Source organism: Microcebus murinus, chromosome X (assembly GCF_040939455.1).
Source record: "Microcebus murinus isolate Inina chromosome X, M.murinus_Inina_mat1.0, whole genome shotgun sequence".
Classification (NCBI taxonomy): Eukaryota; Metazoa; Chordata; class Mammalia; order Primates; family Cheirogaleidae; genus Microcebus; species Microcebus murinus.
Window position 1 is genome coordinate 64,448,953 of NC_134136.1, and position 11,056 is coordinate 64,460,008.

An 11,056-nucleotide genomic window follows, 5' to 3' on the forward strand; every position below is an offset into this window, starting at 1 on the left:
CTGGGTCTATGTCTCTCATCCTCTGAGTCAGCACCGTTCTCCTGGGAGCTCAGTGCCAGCAGCACCTGGGAGGGCGGGCGGGTAGGGAGCTCACAGTCTGAGTTCCCCTGAGTCAGCTGTATGGTCCCAAGAGGGAAGGTCCCGTTCCCTGGAGGTGCCTCTGGCTGGTGGCTGTATTGTCTCTCTGGGCAGCGTGGGTAGGGTCGGCGGAGGGGAGGAGGAGTCAATATGGCGCCTTTCGCGCGACTCGGGTCTGTGCACACGGAGGTGCCCGGAGGAACTTGGGAACCTGGTGCCACGTCTGCTACAGGCTCACCGCTGGCTGGCGGTGGCGGCGGTCTCTGGGCTGGTGTCCACAGGTCTTTCCATCCGTTGGGGAGCCCACCAGCAGTCCCAAATGCAGGGGAGGGGAAACAGCAAATCCACCTACCCTTGCCGCTGGTCTCCGGGCTGCTCCGGTGGTCTCAGCCTCCAGTTCTCCTCCGCAGCCTCCTCCCGTGGAGTCTCCCGGGGTCTCAGGTACCCCTCCTTCCAGCCCTTGTCCGCTGTATGCTCGTCTTCTTGCTTCTGTCCTCTAATTTCTGCTAGAATCTGTCTTTTCTGCAGAGAGACTCTGTTTGGCTGTGTTATTTGTCCGCCATCTTGCTCCGCCCCCCACCTTCATTTCTTATCTACGATAGGGCAATAGCCCTCTTGATCACTCTGCTTCTACTCTTGGACCCTTCCAATCTACTTTCTACACTGTAGCCAGAAGATATTTCTGAAATGCAAATTAGATATTGTCTCTTCCCTGCTGAAAGCTAGTCAATGACTCCTCACTGCCATCAGAACAAAGTCCGAGTCCAAATTCCTTAATTTCTCCAGGTTCATGTCTAGATACATTGTCTGTTTTCTATCAGGGTCTTTTCACACCTTTGGTGTAAATTGCCTTTCTCTCCTCTTGCTCCCCTCTTTGCCTGGTGCCTCTTAGTAATCTTTCAAATCTCAATTTAGCTATCCCTTCTTTCCTTCCTGGCCACTTGCGACATATTAGTTACCTTTCTATGCTCTCATAGTACCCGGGGTTCATTCACTCCTATGTCTACCTGTAGCCCTGAAAGAGGATGGCCTACTTCTATACCCAGCCCTCTAAAACTCAAAGTCCCTGAAGGCAGGGAGTATGTCTTCCTCACCAGTGCATTCTCAGGGCTTAGCACAGTTCCTTGCTCATCGTAAATGTTCAATAAGTATTTTCTGGATAAATAAAATATTATCTAAAGGCCAGTAGTCCAACTTTATCTAGAAATAATGTCATATACCATAATTTCTTGTTCAACTATAAATCATATATACCTGCTCACTTTAAAGCCTTTGAAAACATATGTAAATCAATTCAAGAAGGCAATGTTAAAAAGATGCTCCTTCCTCTCCCAAAGAAGCTTTTCCATTGGCCACCAGTTGTCACTTTTGTACCCCCACTACATACAAATTTTTTTTCTGGTTGTAAATATGAGATACTTAATGACATACATTCAGTACCTAGCACAGTACTCAGGGAGAATTGTCATTTGGGCCCTAGAGCCAGAAAGAGGCTGTTGTTCCAGAGTACATTTAAAGCAAACTATCATAATGACAAAATTTATGCACTGCCTACTGTTGGAATGATGTAAAGAATGTCATCAGTGTCATTGCCTGACTGGTCAAAGAGAAATCAGAGTAAAGTGAACTACTGCAAGGTGGAGACTGATTAGCATGCTCCCCCCATGAGGACGGAGAGGCTAATTGGTTCCATCTCTATGCTTGGGTCATTGCAATGTGATTGGTGTGATACATATTTGGCTGACTTTTTTCTGTCTCTCCACTGTCACTTTAAAAATGTATTCCTACCACTGCAGAAGTAGAAAACATATACTGAAAAGCCTAGATTATACAAGTAACACTGTGAAATTGGACATGTTGGTGATGTTTCATATTTAGAGTATTTCTATTAAAGCTTGGTGAACTCATGACATATTTTTTTCTGTTGTGACTTACATTGTATTTTAAAACTCTTAAGAAATAATATATGAGACACAAGATGTAGCCAAGAACTAGAAGAATCTTGGCCACATTCCAGAAAAAGGCTTCCCAGTTGGAAATGTTCTAGGACTTGGGATCTGAACTGGACAGCTGGGATGTATGAATCCCCAGGGCCCAGGCCAGTTGGCACTTAAAGGCTTAGTTTGTAACAATAGATAGCTGAGAAGGGGGTGTGTGCGTGTGTGTGTGTGTGTGTGTGTGTATGAGTTGAAAAATATATGCTGATAAAGAGATACATAGTCAGCTATCACCTCAAATAGTCAAGCCTTCATTTCTTTCTATAAACATTGTATGATTTCTGATTACTGTGCTAGGTACTGAATTTCTTCATTAATGATCTGATACTTACAGTCAGAAAAATAATAGTTGTGAATCTGTGTGTGTGTCTATGTCCATGTGCTGCAAAGTGGCAACTGGTGAAGAATGGGAAAACTCCTGGAAAAATGTTCCTCAGAATGTATCCAAATAAATGTCAGGTGGTGCCTCCCTGATCCCTCCTTCTATTGAAAGGCAATAAAATCAGGGCAGAAAGACTGCTTATCTCCCTTTCAATCTTATATCTAAGTTGGAATTCATGTCATGAATTACTCATATCCATTTCTGGAAAGAGTGTCATTTGCTTCAAAGTAGAAGTTTAGAAAAACAAACGCTCAGCAGTTGTAGAATTTCCTTTCTTCACTCCTGTGCATTCTAGCACCTCTGGGCAGAACAGTGTGAAGTCAGTAACAGGAAAGAACCCGGTTCTTGGAGAAAGGAGCCCAGTTTGTGGGCTGGTGAAAAATGTGCTCCATCCTGGTGGTATATTTTTCAGCCTTAGAGAAAAATATTCTATTTTCTTCTGAAAAAAAGTTAGGAGCTTAACACTATGGGAAGTCAGAGTTACATATGGCTTTTTCAATCAAATTCATAGTGGGACTATTGGAGCATTCACGAAAATGTGGAACCATTATAGATTATTTCTTCTGAGCATTATTTTCTAAGGTTCTGTTGCAGAATTTAAAATCCAAAAAAGAAGGTCTTTTATGGCTTGACCTGCCCTCTGTTTAGCTGACTTAGAAAAGACCATCAGAGCATGAGGCATTTGTGCAACCTGGATGAGTGTTTATTAGCAGAGTTTCCTGACCCAGGATAAACCCAGGTTGTGTAGTGCCTAAAGTATTTATAATTGTGGAGAGAGAAGGGGCTCTCTAATAAAAATAATGCAAAAATACCTTACCTTTGCAAATTTTACCGTAACACATGACCGTGGAAACACATTGCTAGGACCCCTCCCAGTGATGGAGGAAACTCAAACTACAGTAGCTTCCTGGTAAATCTGCCTTTCTTCCTAGCATTCAGAAAGATGCCCATATGTTGAATCGGAAGGCAGTGAGGAAGGTGGAGGGAGAAATATTGGTGATGATAGAGGTCAGTGTACTGAAACCAAACCATACATTTAAGTGATAGAAACAGCATTCTCATCATTGAACTTGGTACCTACTCAGAACCTAAACTGACCCCTAAGGGGACCTGTGCAACATTGATGAAGGTTGTCATAGATACTGTGTACTGACATGTTGATGGGGCCTACAGCTACCAAAATGAGCATGAAGTTGGGGAGGCCATCAGGGAGAAGATAACAGAAAGAAAGTTGCGGAGAGAAGAAAATCTATACTGTGGAAAGCCAGGAGTTGAAATCTATCCCAGAAATGAGAATGGCAAATGGTTATATCACAAGTCAAATCTGTATGCCACTTGGAAAGTAGAAACGTAGGACTCATATTCATGTATCTTTGGGAATCAAATTAGAGCAGCACTGAAATCCTGAACCTGTGAGAAGAACAGAAAACATAAGTTACTAACTGGCCTCTGGCAGCTGTTTCCTGCCTATACCATTCCAAACCCCAATAACTGTGAAATTACACTCTGGCTTTGGAAGTGTGCAAAGATGCTGGCTTGGTGAAGTCCCTCAGGGTATCTAATTTTAACCACAGGCAGCTGGAGCTCATTCTAGACAAGTGAGGGCTTAAACACAAGCCCATGAGCAGACAGGTTGAGTGCCACCCATATTTCACCCAGACAAAAGTCTTGAAATTTTGCCAACAACATGACACTGTAATTATTTCATATAGCCCTTTGGATATCTCTAGGAATCCAACCTGGGTGAATAAGCCAGTCGTGGACGTGGCACCAGGCTCCAAAATCCCTCAGGGCACTTCCGTGCGCACAGACCCGAGCCGCGCGGCTGGCACCATATTGCCTCATCCTCCCCTCCACTGACCCTACACGTGGCTGCCCAGCCGGAGACACCTCCAGGGAATGGGACCTTCCCAATTGGGGCCCTACAGCTGACTCAGGGGAACTTAGACTGTAGCTCCCTACCTGCCAGCCCTCCGAGGTGCTGCTGGTATGGTGATCCCAGGAGAACGGAGCAGACCCTGAGGCTGAGAGACATAGACCCAGCTTGGGCTCCCCGTGGGAGAATTGGGACTGGCACTCCTCTCCATGGGGGGTATACAGTTTGAACTCTGGGGCCTAGAGGTCAGACCTGCAGACCAGATCTCATGCACCAAGGTCTCGCAATGCCCAGGGCAAAGAAGGGATATACGTGAACAGTCTACTAAGGTATGTGTGCTTTCAGGGGCAGATCAGCGTCCTAGAGGGAAACCCTCCTCCCAAAGGGAGGCTGTGCACCCAGCACAGGTGTCATTCCAGCACAGGGAACCTCCCCGCTGGCATCACAGGTAGGGGAGGCCTGGTGGCGTGTGGTCTGGCCTGCTGGCAGAGGCCCAGGAGTAGCCAGGGAGTTGGGGAGGGTGGAAAGAAGCAAGGCTTGCTCCAGACTGCAGGTCTCAGACAGCCCCACTCCCACACGCAGACTCTCTGATAGCCCCACTCCCACACGCGGGGCTATTCCAGCCCCACCCTGACAGCTTTTCCTGGAAGCAAAGAACAGAACTTTGACCACTGCTAACAACATTGGTGGTGCCTGAGGGCAGGCTTACCCAATGCAGATCTACCCAGACTCTCTCCTAGACCAGCCTTCACTGAAGAAGAGAAAAGGACACACCCGGATGCCCCAGGGCCCCACCGACTACCTGAGGCACTAAAGTGCCTCTCTACAGGAACAAGAGCTGATAACAGGACACAAAAACAACAGTGTAGCCTGTTCCTCCAACCTACTGACAGGGAGGACATCCTGCACACCCTTTTCATGGAACCTACTGACTCATTATACAGGGAGTGGTCAAATCTCAACCACAGACACTACCTACCGGCTCAGAAACTAAACAAGGTGTGTGAATATGCAAACGAAAACCTAAAGAAAAGAAACAACAACTGATCGACATGGGAAGAAATCAGTGAAGGAACTCCGGAAATATGAAGAACCAAACGGAAAACACACCCCCAAAGAGGAGCACCAGCCTGCTAGAAACAGACACCAACCCAAATCAGGCAACCAAAATGACAGAAGAGGAATTTCAAATGTGGATCATAAGAAAATTCAACGACCTGCAATAACAACTCAATAACCAACACAAAGAAACCACAAAAAGCCTCAGGACCTGGAACAAAAGTTCACTAAAGAAATCGACACAATGAAGAAAAGATTAACCGAACTCCTGAAAATGAAGAATCAATTGAGGGAACTACAAAATACAGTGGAAAGTCTCAAGAACAGGGTAGATCAAACAGAAGAAAGAATCTCAGCGATTGAAGATAGCACCCTCCAATTAAATAAATCAATCACAGAGATAGAGCAGAGAAACAAGAGAAAAGAGCAAATCCTACAAGAGATGCAGGATTATGTGAAGAAACCTAATGTGAGGGTCATAGGGTTACCAGAAGGAGAAGAAGACAACACTCATGGGTTAGACAAGTTATTTGAAGATATAATAAAGGAAAATTTCCCAGGCAATGCTAAAAATCTCAATATACAAGCTCAGAGGACCCCTGGGAGATTCATTGCAAACAGGAAGATGTCACAACATGCAGTCATCAGACTGACCAAAATATCAATTAAAGAGGCCCTTCTAAGAGCTGTAAGACGAAAGAAGCAAGTAACATATAAGGGAAAACCAATTCGAATAACACCAGATTTCTCTAATGAGACTTTACAAGCAAGGAGAGACTGGGGTCCCATTCTCACTCTTTTGAAACAAAACAATGCCCAGCCTAGAATCTTATTCCCTGCAAAACTAAGCTTCATATATGAAGGAGAAATCAAGACATTCTCAGATAAGCAAAGTCTCAGAGAATTCACCAAGACAAGAGCAGCCCTACAAAAGTACTCAAAACAATGTTACATACGGAACACCATAATAAAAACTAACAAATATAAAAACAACGAAACCCCAAAGATGAAAGGCCAGATATTGCAATGGCTCAAGAGAGAAATCAAAGCAACAACATCCAACCCAACAGAATGAACGGTAATCTACCTTAGCTATCAGTTCTCTCAATAAATGTGGATGGCTTAAACTCTCCACTCAAGAGACATAGGCTGGCTGAATGGATAAGAAAATACAAGCCAAGTATACGCTGTCTTCAGGAAACACATCTAACCTGCAAGGATGCATATAGACTAAAAGTAAAAGGGTAGAAATCAGTATTCCAAGCAAGTGGAAGCCAAAAGACGACTGGCGTGGCAGTTCTAATTTCAGACGATTTAGTTTTTAAACCAACAAAAGTAGTGAAAGACTAAATGGGTCATTATATAATGGTGAAGGGCACAGTCCAACAAGAAGAGATAACAATTTTAAATATATATGTACTCAACTTAGGTGCACCCAGATTCATAAAGCAAACCTTACTGGATCTAAGCAAATTGATTAATAGCAACTCCATAATCACAGGAGATTTAACACCCCACTGATGGCACAAGACAGATTCTCCAAACAGAAAATTAATAAAGAAATAATGGACTTAAACAAAACTCTAGAACAATTGGATCTGACTGACATTTATAGGACATTCTACCCCAAATCCACTGAATATACGTTCTTCTCATCAGCTCACGGGACATTCTCTAAGATTGACCATATCCTAGGACACAAATTAAACCTCAAGAAATTTAAAAAAATAGAAATCATACCATGTACCTTCTCAGACCACAGTGGAATAAAAGTAGAAATCAACCCTAACAGAAACTCACATTTCTACACAAAAACGTGGAAATTAAACAACCTCCTACTAAATGATTACTTCGTAAATGAAGAAATCAAGACGGAAATAAAAAAGTTCTATGAAGAAAACGACAATGGAGAGACAAGTTATCAACTCCTCTGGGACACAGCTAAAGCAGTTCTGAGAGGAAAGTTTATCTCCATAAATGCCTATAACCAAAAGACAAGAAGATCACAAATAGACAATCTAATGAAACGACTCAAAGAGCTGGAAAAAGAAGAACAGATCAACCCCAAACCCAGCAGAAGAAGTGAAATCAACAAGATCAAATCAGAACTAAACGAAATTGAAAACAGGGAAGCTATTCAGGAGATTAATAGAACAAAAAGTTGGTTCTTTGAAAAAATTAAACAAAATTGACACGCCATTGGCTAAGCTAACGAAAAGCATAAAAGAGAAATCTCTAATAAGCTCCATCAGGAACAAAAACGGAGATATCACAACTGATCCCAAAGAGATACAAGATATAATTTATGAATACTACAAAAATCTTTATGCACACAAACTGGAAAATGTGGAGGAAATGGACAAATTTCTAGAAACACACAGACTCTCTATGCTCAACCAGGAAGAAATAGATTTCCTGAACAGGCCAATCTCAAGAGCTAAAATACAAACAACAATTAAAGATCTCCCTAAAAAGAAAAGTCCCGGTCCAGATGGTTTCACACGCAAATTTTACCACACTTACAAAGAAGAACCAGTGCCTATTTTGCAGAAACTATTCCACAACATCCAGAAGAATGGAAACCTCCCTGACACCTTTTATGAAGCGAATATTACTCTGATACCAAAACCGGGAAAGGATGCAACAAAAAAAGAAAACTACAGACCAATATCCCTAATGAATATAGATGCAAAAATTTTCAACAAAATCTTAGCTAACCGAATCCAGACACTTCTCAAAGAAATAATCCATCACGACCAAGTGGGCTTCATCCCAGGGATGCAGGGATGGTTCAACATAAGTAAATCTATAAATGCAATTCACCACATAAAGAAAAGCACAAACAAAGACCACATGAATCTTTCAATAGATGCAGAAAAAGCTTTTGATAAAATTCAACACCCTTTCATGATACGAACACTTAAGAAAATAGGCATAGAAGGGAACATACCTAAAAATGACACAAGCCATATATGACAGACCCATAGCCAACATCATACTGAATGGGGAAAAATTGAAATCATTCCCACTTAGAACTGGAACCAGACAAGGCTGCCCACTATCTCCACTTCTGTTCAACATAGTGCTGGAAGTCTTGGCTACAGCAATCAGACAGGAAAATGGAATCAAAGGTATCCAAATAGGGGCAGAAGAGATCAAACTTTCACTGTTTGCTGATGATATGATATTATATTTAGAAAACCCCAAGGATTCAACCAAGAAACTCCTGGAACTGATCAATGAATTTAGTAAAGTCTCAGGATACAAAATCAATACACAGAAATCAGAGGCATTCATATACGCCAACAACAATCTCATTGAGAACCAAATCAAAGCCTCAATTCCCTTCACAATAGCAACAAAGAAGTTAAAGTACCTAGGAATATACTTAACCAAGGACGTAAAAGATCTCTACAGGGAGAACTATGAAACACTGAGGAAGAAAATAGCAGAGGATGTAAACAGATGGAAATCCATACCATGCTCATGGATCGGCAGACTCAATATCATCAAAATGTCTATACTACCCAAACTGATCTACAGATTCGATGCAATATCTATTAAAATCCTATCAGCATTCTTCACAGATATAGAAAAAATAATTTTACACTTTGTATGGAACCAAAGAAGACCCCGAATATCAAGAGGAATTCTAGGCAACAAAATTAAAATGGGAGGTATTAATATGCCAGATGTCAAACTATACTACAAAGCTGTAGTAATTAAAACAATCTGGTATTGGCACAAATATAGGAATATTGACCAGTGGAACAGATCTGAGAATCCTGATATAAAACCATCCTCATATAGCCATCTAATCTTTGACAAAGCAGATAAATACATACGCTAGGGAACAGAATCCCTTCTCAATAAATGGTGCTGGGAAAACTGGATAGCCACTTGTAGAAGGCTAAAGCAGGACCCACACCTCTCACCTCTCACAAAAATCAACTCACGCTGGATAACAGACTTAAACCTAAGGTATGAAACTATTAGAATTCTAGAGGAAAATGTTGGAAACACTCTCCTAGACATCGGCCTAGGGAAAGAGTTTATGAAGAAGTCCTCAAAGGCAATCAAAGCAGCAACAAAAATAAATAAATGGGACACGATGAAACTAAAAAGCTTCTGCACAGCCAAAGAAACAGTCATGAAAGTAAACAGGCAATCTACAGAATGGGAGAAAACTTTTGCATCCTACGCATGTGATAAGGAGCTTATAACTAGAATATACTTAGAATTCACAAAAACCAGCAAGAAAAAAAATCAAATATCCCTATTAAAAAGTTGGCAAAAGACTTGAACAGAAACTTTTCAAAAGAAGACAGAATAATGGCCAACAAACATATGAAAAAATGCTCAACATCTCTAATCATCAGGGAAATGCAAATCAAAACCACAATGAGATATCACTTAACTCCAGTGAGAATGGCCTTTATCAAAAAGTCTCCAAACAATAAATGCTGGCATGGATTCGGAGAGAGAGGAATACTCCTACACTGCTGGTGGGACTGTAAACTAGTTCAACCTCTGTGGAAAGCAATATGGAGATACCTTAAAGCGATACAAGTGAATCTACCATTTGATCCAGCAATCCCAATGCTGGGCATCTACTCAAAAGATCCAATGACACTCTACAAAGAAGACACCTGCACTCGAATGTTTATAGCAGCACAATTCATAATTGCAAGGCTGTGGAAACAGCCCAAGTGCCCATCAATCCAAGAATGGATTAATAAAATGTGGTATATGTATACCATGGAGTACTATTCAGCTCTAAGATACAATGGTGATATAGCATATCTTATATTTTCCTGGTTAGAGCTGGAACCCATATTATTAAGTGAAGTTTCCCAAGACTGGAAAAACAAGTACCACATAGACTCACCAGCAAATTGGTATTAACTGAGCAGCATCTAAGTGGACACATAGGTACTACAGTAATAGAGTATTGGGCAGGTGGGAGGGTGGAAGGGTGCGGGTATATACATATATAATGCGTGAGATGTGCACCGTCTGGGGGATTGTTATGCTGGAGACTCAGACTTGTGGGGGGAGGGGGGTAATAGGCATTTATTGAAACCTTAAAATCTGTACCCCCATAATATGCCAAAATTAAAAAAGGAAAAAAATTATGTTTTCCCATGACCAATGACTTAAGATAATCTTCAATGACTTTAAGACATTTCTCAGAAATTATCACTTTAAAAAATTTTATCTATTCTTATTTTTTCCACTCATACCAATATTGATACTTACAATGCTCCCCTCTGGAAAATATTTTGTTCACAAGTAATAATAAAATGTGATTATTTGTTCCACTAAAAAAAAAAAAAAGAAAAGTACACAAACCTAAAGTTGTCTAAAGAAATGAGAAAACTCCATGAATGGAAAAACAAACACCGCATGTACTCTCTAATAATTGGGAGCTAATGAATGGGCACACATGGGCACAAAGCAATGTACAGGTCATAGGAAGTCAATAAGGGGAGAGAGGAGAGGGGGAAGGCGTAAAAATCTACCTATCAGGTACAATGAACAGTATTCAGGGGGATGGGCACACTAAAAGCCCCAACTTAAGCATTATAAAAGGTATCCATATAACAAAATCATTTGTATTCTCCCTTAATATTTCAAAATTAAAAACAGAAATGAGAAATATCC

The 11,056-nt window shown here is 41.5% G+C and overlaps 1 pseudogene; it reads left to right on the plus strand.

Annotated features, from left to right (window-relative positions):
* Positions 1-228: 228 nt before the first annotated feature.
* Positions 229-4,317, plus strand: LOC109730292 (aldo-keto reductase family 1 member D1-like; annotated as a pseudogene).
* The last annotated feature ends 6,739 nt before the right edge of the window (positions 4,318-11,056 follow it).